Consider the following 13,618-nt stretch of genomic DNA (forward strand, 5'->3'; position numbering starts at 1 on the left):
AAATTGCCCAGGTATGTCCTGTACACAAAAAGCAGGACAAATCCAACCCGGCCAACTACCGCCCCATTAGCCTACTCCCAATCATCAGTAAAGTGATGGAAGGTGTCATCAACAGTGCCATCAAGCGGCACTTGCTTAGCAACAACCTGCTCAGTGATGCTCAGTTTGGGTTCCGCCAGGGCCACTCAGCTCCTGACCTCATTACAGCCTTGGTTCAAACATGGACAAAAGAGCTGAACTCAAGAGGTTAAGTGAGAGTGACTGCCCTTGACATAAAGGCAGCATTTGACCGAATATGGCATCAAGGAGCCCGAGAAAAACTGAGGTCAATGGGAATCAGGGGAAAACCCTCCGCTGGCTGGAGTCATACCTAGCGCAAAGGAAGATGGCTGTGGTTGTTGGAGGTCAATCATCTGAGCTCCAGGACATCACTGCAGGAGTACCTCAGGGTAGTGTCCTAGGCCCAACCATCTTCAGCTGCTTCATCAATGACCTTCCTTCAATCATAAGGTCAGAAGTGGGGATGTTCGCTGATGATTGCACAATGTTCAGCACCATTCGCAACTCCTCAGATACTGAAGCAGTCTGTGTAGAAATGCAGCAAGACCTGGACAATATCCAGGCTTGGGCTGATAAGTGGCAAGTAACATTCGCGCCACACAAGTGCCAGGCAATGACCATCTCCAACAAAAGAGAATCTAACCATCTCCCCTTGACATTCAACGGCATTACCATCGCTGAATCCCCCACTATCAACATCCTAGGGGCTACCATTGACCGAAAACTGAACTGGAGTAGCCAGATAAATAACGTGGCTACAAGAGCAGGTCAGAGGCTAGGAATCCTGAGGCGAGTAACTCACCTCATGACTCCCCAAAGCCTGTCCACCATCTACAAGGCACAAGTCAGGAGTGCGATGGAATACTCTTCACTTGCCTGGAATTGGTGCAGCTCCAACGACACTCAAGAAGCTCGACACCATCCAGGACAAAGCGGCCCACTTGATTGGCACCCCATCTACAAACATTCACTCCCTCCACCACCGACGCACAGTGGCAGCAGTGTGTACCATCTACAAGATGCACTGCAGCAATGCACCAAGGCTCCTTCGACAGCACCTTCCAAACCCGCGACCTCTACCAACTAGAAGGACAAGGGCAGCAAATACATGGGAACACCACCACCTGCAAGTTCCCCTCCAAGTCACACACCACCCTGACTTGGAACTGTATCGCCGTTCCTTCACTGTCACTGGGTCAAAGTCCTGGAACTCCCTTCCTAACAGCACTGTGGGTGTACCTACCCCACATGGACTGCAGCAGTTCAAGAAGGCAGCTCACCACCACCTTCTCAAGGGCAATTAGGGATGGGCAATAAATGCTGGCCTAGCCAGCGATGCCCACATCCCGTGAATGAATAAAAAAAAAAGGACCTCAGTTTATCAGGTGGACGTAAAAGATTCCATGGCGCTATTTTTGAAGCAGAGCAGGGAGTTTCGCCCATTCTCGTGGCTAATATTTATCCTTCAACCAGTATCTAAAACAGATTATCTGGTCATTATCACATTGCTGTTTGCAGGAGCTTGCAGTGTGCAAATTGGCTGCCATGTTCTCTTGCAACAGTGGCTACACTTCAAAAGCACTGCATTGGCTGTAAAAGAACAAAACAAAGAACAAAGATAATTACAGCACAGGAACAGGCCCTTCGGCCCTCCAAGCCTGCGCCGATCCAGATCCTCTCTCTAAACATGTCGCCTATTTTCTAAGGTTCTGTATCTCTTTTCTTCCTGCCCATTCATGTATCTGTCTAGATACATCTTAAAAGACTCCATCGTGCCCGCATCTACCACCTCCGCTGGCAACGCGTTCCAGGCGCCCACCACCCTCTGCGTAAAGAACTTTCCACGCATATCCCCCCTAAACTTTTCCCCTTTCACTTTGAACTCGTGTCCTCTAGTAATTGAATCCCCCACTCTGGGAAAAAGCCTCTTGCTATCCACCCTGTCTATACCTCTCATGATTTTGTACACCTCAATCAGGTCCCCCCTCAACCTCCGTCTTTCTAATGAAAATAATCCTAATCTACTCAACCTCTCTTCATAGCTAGCGCCCTCCATACCAGGCAACATCCTGGTGAACCTCCTCTGCACCCTCTCCAAAGCATCCACATCCTTTTGGTAATGTGGCGACCAGTACTGTACGCAGTATTCCAAATGTGGCCGAACCAAAGTCCTATTCAACTGTAACATGACCTGCCAACTCTTGTACTCAATGCCCCGTCCGATGAAGGAAAGCATGCCGTATGCCTTCTTGACCACTCTATTTACCTGCGTTGCCACCTTCAGGGAACAGTGGACCTGAACACCCAAATCTCTCTGGACATCAATTTTCCCCAGGACTTTTCCATTTACTGTATAGTTCACTCTTGAATTGGATCTTCCAAAATGCATCACCTCGCATTTGCCCTGATTGAACTCCATCTGCCATTTCTCTGCCCAACTCTCCAATCTATCTATATTCTGCTGTATTCTCTGACAGTCCCCTTCACTATCTGCTACTCCACCAATCTTAGTGTCGTCTGCAAACTTGCTAATCAGTCCACCTATACTTTCCTCCAAATCATTAATGTATATCACAAACAACAGTGGTCCCAGCACGGATCCCTGTGGAACACCACTGGTCACACGTCTCCATTTTGAGAAACTCCCTTCTACTGCTACTCTCTGTCTCCTGTTGCCCAGCCAGTTCTTTATCCATCTAGCTAGTACACCTTGGACCCCAAGCGCCTTCACTTTCTCCATCAACCTGCCATGGGGAACCTTATCAAACGCCTTACTGAAGTCCATGTATATGACATCGACAGCCCTTCCCTCATCAATCAACTTTGTCACTTCCTCAAAGAATTCTATTAAGTTGGTAAGACATGACCTTCCCTGCACAAAACCATGTTGCCTATCACTGATGAGCCCATTTTCTTCCAAATGGGAATAGATCCTATCCCTCAGTTCTTTGGAGTGTCCTAAGGTTGTGAAAGGCCCTATATAAATGCACATTTTTCTTTCTAAACCAATTGGAGAAGTTGTCTTAGAGTAGGACCACTCTGTTCACAACCATTCATGCAGCACTACCTCCGCAAGCAGGCATCAGAGCGCTGGGTTGCTTTGTCACTCATCAGCGACTTCTGGCTTCTGTCTTGGCAGCACCCAGGTAGCATCCAAGCCTGACTAAGATTGGTATATTTTGGTTAGTTAAGAATATTAAGGGCTGAGAGTCACTGGGGTTGAGGTAGAGATCTGCAATGATCTAATTGATTGACAGAATAGGCTCGTGGGGCTCAGTGGCTTACTTTTGTTCACGCTTTTCAGCTGTTGTGTGATGAAGGGACTTTTAACAAACCCAGTGCCCAAATTCTATGTATGATCCCTTTTTGGGGCATTTGCCAGGTGCAGACTGTTTGATGTCAATTCCATGCCAATTGCTGTACCATGTTAAACTATCCCTTCTCCTTCAGGTGGGAGCTACCCTCCATGCCTGGGGATGGGAGAAATAATGCCTTGGGTATTGTATGTCAAGCTCAAAGAGGACTGAGACCCACACAATGGGGCCGTGCGCCATTTTCCTCTTGTTAATGCCCTAGGATCGAGCATTCATGGGGTGTTTTGGCAGAAGAAAATTGGTCCCATGTCCTACAGATTGAGAGCTTACATTATTTTCAAATTTGCCTTAGTGACCGGATGTGTTCTAAGTTCTCCCCCCATATCTCTCAGCTTTGATAAGTGAAGACCATCTTGAAATTTGACTGGATAGTGGAGATGTGGCTAAGCTAGACATTATGGGGGGCTCTAACCGCCTCCAGTAATTATGTTCATGGTTCAAAATTTGTTGGTCACTCATTTTAGTGTTTAGTAGTTAAAAACATTACAAACATACTGGGCGTTGAGAATTTATGACCTTGGTATTCCCTTGACTTTGCCTCTGCATGAGGCTGACCCCAGCCACTGCTGCACAGTAACATATCAATAAAACAGTCCTCCCATTCATATAACAGCCACCCAGAATTAATTGATGCCACCCACCTGAATACTGGATTTTTGTGGTTAACCTCCCGGTTGAATGGATTGCTTGAGCTGGGAAATGAATGTGTATGCTGTAATAGAAACTTGATTTTTCTGTCTCTGACCACTTCATGCCCCAGTGCACAGCTGACTGGGGAGAGAATGAAATGATCAATGGCAATGCAGTGGTGCTAGAAACAATGCTTGTGGTAGTGGGAAAGGCAGGAGGTGCTGTGGTGTTTGGGGTGACTGCCCATCTGACCTTCATTGGCTCCTGGTCTTGCAACACCTTGATTTTAAAATTCTCATCCTTGTTTTCAAAACTCTCCATGCCCTTGCCCCTTCCTATCTCTGTAACCTGCTTCAACCCTTCAAGATATCTGCACGCCTCCAATTTCGGCCTCTTGTGCATCCCTGATTTTAATTCCTGCACCATTGTTGGCGTTGCCTTCAGCTGCCATGACCCTAAGCTCTGAAATTCCCTCTCTCAATCTCTCTGACTCTCTTTCCTCCTTTTAAGTTGCTTCTTAAAACCTATCTGTTTGACAAAGCTTTGGTAAGCTATCCTAATATCTCTTTGAGACTTGGTGTCAAATTTTTTAACAGTCCTGAGAAGTGCCTATGCCAAAGGTACTATAGAAATGCATGTTGTTTTGAATGGGAGTGCACTGGTGCTTGAGATAGTGAAAACCTCATTGTGGTATGATGCGGTGACTGGATGGGTTGCAGTGGTGCTTGGGTTGATTTGGATGAGTTGCTGTGATGCTCAGGGTGTTTGCATGGGAGTGCAGCAGTGGTCAAGGTGGCTGCATGGGAGTGCAGTGATGCTCCAGGTGGCTGCATGGGAGTGCAGCTGTGATCCAGGTGGGCTGCGTGGGAGTACAGCGGTGCTCCAGGTGGCTGCATGGAGAGTTGCTCAGGGCACTGCAATGATTCTGAGATAAAATAAAAACAGGAAATACAGAACAGGTCTGTCAGTGTTTGTAAAGAGAGCCAACAGGTACATGTTTCAAATCTGGCCCTTCTCTGAGCACTCAGCAGGTGGCTTCTTTCATTAATAAAACATTACATGTTCCTCAGACAACCTGATATTCTGGTTCCTTACCTCTAGTGAACAGTAATGTTTAGTTTAGTTTAGTTTAGAGATACAGCACTGAAACAGGCCCTTCGGCCCACCGAGTCTGTGCCGACCATCAACCACCCATTTATACTAATCCTACACTAATTCCATATTCCTACCACATCCCCACCTGTCCCTATATTTCCCTACCACCTACCTATACTAGGGGCAATTTATAATGGCCAATTAACCTATCAACCTGCAAGTCTTTGGCATGTGGGAGGAAACCGGAGCACCTGGAGGAAACCCATGCAGACACAGGGAGAACTTGCAAACTCCACACAGGCAGTACCCAGAATTGAACCCGGGTCGCTGGAGCTGTGAGGCTGCGGTGCTAACCACTGCGCCACTATGCCGCGACATTGAAAAAGACTTTGCACGCTGCATAGTGGGGTCAGTTTTATCCGGCCGAAATTAATGTTAGCCTCAGAATGGGGTTAATAAACCGACTGCCCCATTAACCCCACCCCACTGCCACTTTCGAAGGGTCCTACCTGTTTCAGGTAGTTGGCCTCTTTGTAGGATGCAAACTGAAGTCCCACGACGCACATGGAACCTGATTGGACTTTCAGGCTAGACTTGGTCAGAGCGTAAGCTGTGTAATGGCGATAGAGCAGCGGCGAGGGAGTGCTGCATTGCTGAAGGTGCTATCCTTCAGAAGACACATTAAATTGAGACCGATTTGAAATCTTTCAGCAGATATTAAAGATCCCTAGGCATTATTCAAAAGAATTGAGGAACATTCTGCAGTCTCTCAGCCAGCATTCATACTTCAAGCAGCAGCACCAAGAACACATCTATTTGCTATTCATCTCATTGTTGTTTGTGTGAGCCGTTCCTGACTCATTTGCCCAATTAACAATAGTACTACAATTCAAAATGAAATCACCGTGTGACAAGTTTTTAAGAGGTGATATGACATGATGAGATGCAGATAGATGTGAATGAGAATACCTGTGGAATTGGGTGACTTCTGTTGCCGACACACACTCAGTCACTATGGTGCCTTTTACTGCCCTGTTTGGGTAGATTTCAATGTTTGGGCGTCCGACCAGTGGAGTGTTTTCTGCCTTTCTGAGGTCTTGGCCTCATTTGAAGCTGCTTGGTGAGGTCTGGTTAGCTGCCTGACCTCCCAAGGTAACTCACCTCATTGTGGGTGGGAAGATCAGCCAGCTGGAATGGTCCTGAAGAAATGGGAGGGAGTCAAGGTTGAAAGGGGCAAGCATGGGGGTGGGGGGCGGTCGGTCAGCAGCAGCCATACTCTCTTTTTGGAGGGGCCCACACAAGCAGAGGAACAGCAGTTGGCCATTCAGCTGCTTGAAACTGCCTTGATAATGGCGGATCTTCACTCCATCTACCCACCTTGGTTGCTCTCCTGCACCTTCTGGCCCCAACAAAAATCATTGGAAACCTCCCTTCCCAGCTTCTCTCTGACTCTTATCGTCAGTGGAATGTAGGGAGTGAACAAGCTGTTATTTTAAAATTGAGACTGCCCTTCCCCCTCACCCCAAACCCCTGTTCCTGGAATTGCTGCAAAGTGGCAGATCAGAACCTTACCAACTGTTCCTATCAATAATAAACACAAGCACTGCTCTTCCTGATGACTCAGTTAGTTAAGGCAATATGGAACTGAGCCATTAACGCTCATGGTTGCACAACACCCCGCCCCCCCCCCCAATTTGCTCCAAGTTCATTTCCATTCATTGAAAAAATTTATTGACATCATTTTCCTACCTCCCTAAAAGTTGATTTACATACAATTTACAGCCCAGAAAACAGGCCATTCAGATCAACTGGTCTGGTCGGTTGTTTATGCACCACATGAACCTCCTCCTACCTCTCTTCATCTAACCCCATCAGCATTGCCTTCTGTTCCTTGCTCCCTCGTGTGCTTATCCAGCTTCCCCTTAAATGCATCACCTTACTGAGAGGCACTCCACAGGTGCTGGGTTCTCTTCAGTACCTCGCCAAAGTGGCCACATGAGTCTGGATAGTGAGTGTCAGTGAATGGGTTATTCAACAACAAGGGGCATCACAGTCAGACCCAATTCTGTCCCCATCTGACATCTGTGTGCGCGCTTTCAAGTAAGAGTTACTTGCTAGTGATTGGGACTGGGAGCAGTGGCTGATCTTTCTCCTCCCTCGACCCAGTGCTGCTCTGGTCGAGACCAACTACTGTCTGGGGATTAACCTGGGACTTTCTTGCTTGTGTGGCCGAGCCATTTACCCTCAAAGACACATGAACAAAGCTTTAATTACTGAGAACTAAAAGGTGCAATGCTCCTGTATTTAGAACAGTGCATAACAAAGCAGTGGCACACTTAGATCACAAAGCCATGAGCGATTCTGAACTTCAACGACAATGCGACAGCTCTGACGTAAAGACACTGCACGTAAATATATGACCCAAGAACTGTCATTATAACAATGTGTAGATGTGCTGATTGTCTGTGCTATCCAGTTCCTGATTCAGTGAGCTGTCAGCTTGGCACAACTGCTACCATCTCTCCTCTGAATCAAGCCTTCAGTACATAAAGCAATTCTAATTTTGGTCACTTCAGAGCATTTCCAGAACAAGGTGGCACAGTCTTAAAATGAGGGCCAGGCAATTTTGGAGTAATATCAGGAAGCTCGCTTTCGCACAGAAGATAGTGGAAATCTGGGGCTCACCTCATACAGAAGGCTGTGGATGCTGGGACAATTGGAATTTTCAAGCCTGAGATCAGTAGATGTTTTTTTTAGATGATGGTAACGTGGGATATGAATCAAAAGTGGGTAAATGGAGTTGAGGTACAGATCTAATTGAGTGGTGGAATAAGCTGGAGGGAGCTGAACGGCCTACTCCAGTGATCCTATATGGACTCAGATCCTCCTCTGGTGAAGAATGAACTTGCATTTATGTAGTGCCTGACACAACCTCAGGATGTCTCTCTGTAAAAATTTTGAAGTGTAGTCTCTGTTGTAATGTAGAAAATGTGGCAACTATTGTGCAAACAGCAAACTCCCACAGGCAGCAATGACATGAATGACCAGATCATTTGTTTCAGTGATGTTGATAGAAGGATAAATATTGGCCAGGATACCAGGAAGAATTTCCCTGCTGCCATTGGAAATGTTGCTATGGGATTGTTTACATTCACCTGAGAGGGCAGACAGAACCTCGGTTTATCATCTCATCCGAAGAGCCATACCTCAGCACTCCCTCAGTACTACACTAGAGTGTCAGCCTGGATTATGTGTTGAAGTCTCCAGAGTGGGATTTGAACCTGCAAGCCCTGTTTCATAGATCAGAGTGCTACCAACTGAGCCAAGCTGACACTTTCATGCTTGATGAGGAGAAATACAAGACCAGAGAATGGGCAATAAACTGTAATATTTCCACAAATTTCTCCAAGGTTTCCATAGCAGTTGCAATGGGAGGTCAGGGAACTCCCGTGGAAATTACTGGTCCAGCAATTTAGCAACTGGTGCTCCTAAAATGTCTAAACCAAGATTGATCTCTCTTTGTAGCTGGACAGAAGATCTAACACTTAAAGGGTTAACATGCATGTTTATGTTTTGAAAACGAGTCAGTAGGAAAGCCACGTGGAGGCTGGAAGTGCAGTATCCTGGCCAATATTTATCTGTACAGCTGGAAGTGTGGGAGCTCCACCTTGTGGAATTTGGGAGCAACGGGGCCTTATGTAATTGAAAGCTAAACTGATAAACACAAAGCTATAAGTTAATTTTCCTCGGGGACTTACATTCCATGAGTGATAGGTCATTACCTGATCTGGCACATCAAAATTTGTCTGGCATCAATCTGTCCAATTCACTAACTTGTCTTCTTTGCAGTTAAAACATTTCCAACTTTATGGCTGTTTGTAAATTTTGATATTGTGATCTTGTAACCTAATCAAGATTATTTATATATTTTCCCATTAAGAGCAGCAATGGTCGTAACACTGACCCCTGGGTGAAAGCCAGTGTTTACATGCATCAGCCACCAATTTTGCTTCTTCTCCTTCATCCAACTTCCTGTCCATGGTGCAGCATTTCCTTTAGTGTTATGTACCTGTATTTTATCAACAAACCTGCTATGCTGCATTTTATCTGTAGCCTGTTGCAAATACACATTGTTCAATGGGCATCAATCCCTGCACTCACACCAAACCTGTGCCTTTCAGTTCCCTGAGAGTTTGTGCAATCAGCAGGAGGGTTCTCCATTTTCCAGCCACATCTCCAGTAGCTGCCTGCCACATGCAGCAAGAAAATCCATCTGCCCACCTTCGGGGGAATGGGGCAGGCGAGGGATGCACCCACTCCGCTGTGCCCTGCCCATGAGAATCTATCCTGTTGGACCGACTTCCAGTACTAAATCAGGGAGATATGGGAAATACTGCCAGCTTAGTGCCATTTGCTTTGTAAAGGGCAAATTCCTTACTAAACCAACAGGGTATTTCTGAAATCAGCAGGGACCTGGCGTAACTGGGATAATCCCTTTCTTCTTAATTCATTGTTGGGATGTGGGTGACCCTAGCAAGGCCAGCATTTACTGCCCACCCCAAATTGCCCTTGAGAACATGGTGGTGAGCTGCGTTCTTGAACCGCTGCAGTCTGTGTGGTGTGGGTATGCTGTTAGGGAGGGAGTTCTAGGATTTTGACCTAGTGACAGTGAAGGAACAGCAATATAGTCCCAAGTCAGGATGGTCTGTGGCTTTGAGGGGAACTTTCAGGTGGTGGTGTTCCCATTCCACTGCCCTCATCCTTCTAGATGGAAGAGGTTGTGGTTTTGGAAGGTGCTCTCCAAGGGGCGTTGGCGAGGGGTAGATGGTAAACACTGTTGCTACTGTGCGCTGGTGGTGGAGGCAGTGAAGGATTAAGGTGGTGGATGGGGTGCCAATCAAGTGGGTTCTGGGATTCCTGCCAGATTTACAGCAGAAGTTCAGTGGAATTCCGAAGAAATTAGGGGCCAACAATCACTGTATTAATCATCACATTCCATGTATCTTCAAAGAATGCTCGTATATATGTCAGGTACAAGTTGCCTTTTTATAAATCCAAGCTTCCTGTCCTGAATTGAACTGCGTCTTTCTCAGTGAATACTAAATTTATTCCGTATTGTGGCCTCTAGCGACTTACTTGCTACTGAAGTTGGGCTCACTGGTCTATAGTATCTCCCTTTCTTCCTTCCACTACTTGCATATTCAGAGATGTTGGAAAGATATGGCCAGAGCCTTGGCTGTTTTCTCTTGGATTTTCCGTGGCATTTGATAATGCATGCTGTCAGAACCTCTCTTTTCCAGTTTGGGTTCAGTACAATTTCCTAACTGGCAGTTCTGTCTGAATGGCCAGCCTTGTCCTCTTGTGCCCTTTCATCCCCAGCATCAGACTCTTCAGGGAAACCCAAGGCAAAGGGCTCATCTAGCAACTCCCACATTCCTTCATCCAGCATAAGATTTTGTTTTTCATCTCTTAATTGTCCTGTTCCTTTCTTTGGAGGTGAAAAAGTAAATGAATAATCAATCGTCCCTCCCCTTTCTTTAATTATTCTTTTGCACGTAATGTTTATAAATTTCTTTAATGTTACTCATAATGTTATCAGTCTTTTCTTTTACCCTCCTTTGCCTTCCTAATCTTTTTTTACTTGTATATTTTCTATTCCTGGCTTGATATTTCCTTCATGTTACTAGCCTAAATTTTCCAAATGGCTCTTTAAGTTTCATTTTAAGTTTTAATTCTGTGTTGAGCCAAGATACTGCAGCTTCTGTTGCACTTCACTTCTGGTAGGAATAAGTCCAGTGTTGCATCATAATCATCTCCTATTTGAATATTTCCTATTGTTTCTTATTTCCAATTTTTCTTTTCTGTTTATCTGGGCTTGTTCCTATTTCTTTGATTCTGGGGATGTGAGCAATGCTGGGCAAGACCAGACTTATTGCCCATCCTTGAGAAGTTGTTGGTGGGCCTCGTCCTTGAATTGCTGCAATCCTTGTGGTGATGAGTAGAATCTGTCTGAATTAAAATTGCAATTATCTTTGTTCCCTCTTTCAATTTACCTATTTCTGTTATTGTCTCTGTTTCCTAAATGTTTCCCTTCCCTTACCACTTGCTGCATTTCATTTCTTAGATGTTCCCGGGCCCTTTGGGCATAGGGGAAGTGTAGCTAATATAGAGGTGGATTGCAACTTAATACAGGAAAGATGAGCATGTAATTGGCAAATGAACTTCAAAATAGATAAGTGTGAGATGCCATTTTGGTAGGAAAGAAATGGAGGCCACATACTTCTTGGAAAATAGGTGTCTAAAAGGACTAGAGGAACAGGAATCTGGGGGTACAGATATACAAGTCATTAACAGTGGTGACACAGGTTAATGAGCCATAGAAAAGCAAACAAAACACTGGGGTTCATTTCTAGCAGGATCGAGGGAACAGTTCTCCATATTATAGAAAGTATATAGAGGCACTGGAGAAGGTGCACTGAAGATTCACAAATATGATACTAGATGTGAGAGGTTATACCTATCAGAAATGATTGAATGCGCTAGGATTCCCTCCTCTAGAAGACTGAGGCATGATCTAATAGACATCTTCAAGATTACGAAAGGGTTCGATAGGGTAGGCATCGAGATGTTTCCACTTGCAAGGAACCAGAACTAGGGACCATAAATATAAGGAAATCAATAATAAATCCAGTACAGAATTCAGGAGAAACATATTTACCCAGAGAGTAGTTAGAATGTGGAACTCGCTACTATATGCAGTAGTTGAGGCAACTAGCCTACGTGCATTTAAAGGGCAGCTGGATAAATACAAGGGAGAATAGAACAGAAGGATATATTGATGGGGTTAGATGAAGAGGGTGTGAGGAGACTTGTGTGGAATATAAACACTTGCGTGGGCCTGTTGGGTTGAACTGTCTGTTTTTGTGCTGTAAATACTACGTAACTCTTACATTATCTACCGACCCCACTTCATTCCCTTGATGTCCCCTATGCTTACATTATATACAAGCCCAACAGTTTCCTGATCTAGACCCAGCGCTGCTTCCTTCTGTGTTGAACTCAAAACGTAGTGAACTGGAAAGCACATTGTGGAAACCTCTCCTGTTCTTTGCCACTTAGACTACTTTCATCCCAGTCTATCTTTGGATAACTAAAGTCACTTATTAGTACGGCCCTGACGTTTGCTGCATTTTTCTTTTAATTTGTCTACATACCTCATTTTTTCTGTTGCGCACACACCCAGAAATAGCAGCGAGTGGCAGTCGTGCAGGCTTTCTTGGGGCTTCTTTTGTTACCATTTTGATCCCAATTCTAACTCTCTTGATCTCCACAGCTTCCAGATTCTCTCCCCCACGCCACTGGTGCCTCACCCAGGTGCCCATTCTTTGGGTGTGAACTAGATAGTCAGCATTGGGAGGTACCACAGCTGGGCCTGATCCTGTCCACACCAGATGACTGCACTCATGCATTAGCTTTTGCCCAGGATTGGGGAGTGTGGCCGATTCTAATCTATGGCACTGAGGCCAATTATAATCCCCCTTCCTGTGATCGCAGTTGTAGTCATCTAATTCTGCGCAGGCTGAGGATCAAACCTCGGGACTTTGGCCTGCATGGCTCAGCTACAAACCTCCTTATTCAACTCAGTGAATGGGCAGGTGCTTTAGTTTTGGAGCTTACAGTGTCAGGAGTGAGGCAAAATGAGGAAGGAGCATTGTTCCATGACCGAATTGTAGTAGGCCTGTATCTTCCAGTCCAACAAGGGAATACTACACTGTACATGGAAACACATTGTCTGTGGTATAGCTTTGGACTTGCTTAAGTAAAGAGGAACGGACTTGCATTTATATAGTGCCTTATAGCCACTTTGGACAGAGATGAGGAGAAATCTCTCTACTCAGAGGGTTGTGAATCTTTGGAATTCTCTACCCCAGAGGGCTGTGGAAGCTCAGTCATTGAGTATGTTTAAAGCAGAGATTGACACATTTCTAAATACAAATGACATAAGGGGATATGAGGATAGTGTGGGAAAAAGGCATTGAAGTGGATGATCAGCCATGATCATAAGGAATGGCGGAGCAGGTTCGATGGGCTGAATGGCCTACTCCTGCTCCTATGTTCATGACCTTAGAACATCCCAAAACCTTTCACTGCCTATGAAGCACTTTGAAATGTTGGAATGTAGGAAACACGGCAGCCAATTTTCACACAGCAAGGTGTCACAAACAGCTGTGCGATGATGATGATCTGTTTAAGTGATGATGTTTGAGGACACCGACCAATCTGTTTTGAAATAGTGCCATGGGATGTTTTACTTCCACCCGTGAGCATAGCCGGGGCTTCAGTTTAACATCTCGTCCGAAAGGCGACACTTCCGACAGAGTAGCACCCCCCCCCCCCCCCCCCCAACACTGCAGTGGAATTATGTGCCCAAACCTCTGAAGTGGGACTTGAATCCGCAA

The 13,618-nt window shown here is 45.6% G+C and overlaps 1 protein-coding gene across 3 annotated transcripts in view; it reads left to right on the forward strand.

Annotated features, from left to right (window-relative positions):
- Positions 1 to 13,618, forward strand: part of yeats2 (YEATS domain containing 2) — a 228,750-nt gene that overhangs the window by 78,765 nt on the left and 136,367 nt on the right. The window lies entirely within an intron of this gene.

The sequence above is a fragment of the Heterodontus francisci genome, chromosome 11 (genome assembly GCF_036365525.1).
Source record: "Heterodontus francisci isolate sHetFra1 chromosome 11, sHetFra1.hap1, whole genome shotgun sequence".
Classification (NCBI taxonomy): domain Eukaryota; kingdom Metazoa; phylum Chordata; class Chondrichthyes; order Heterodontiformes; family Heterodontidae; genus Heterodontus; species Heterodontus francisci.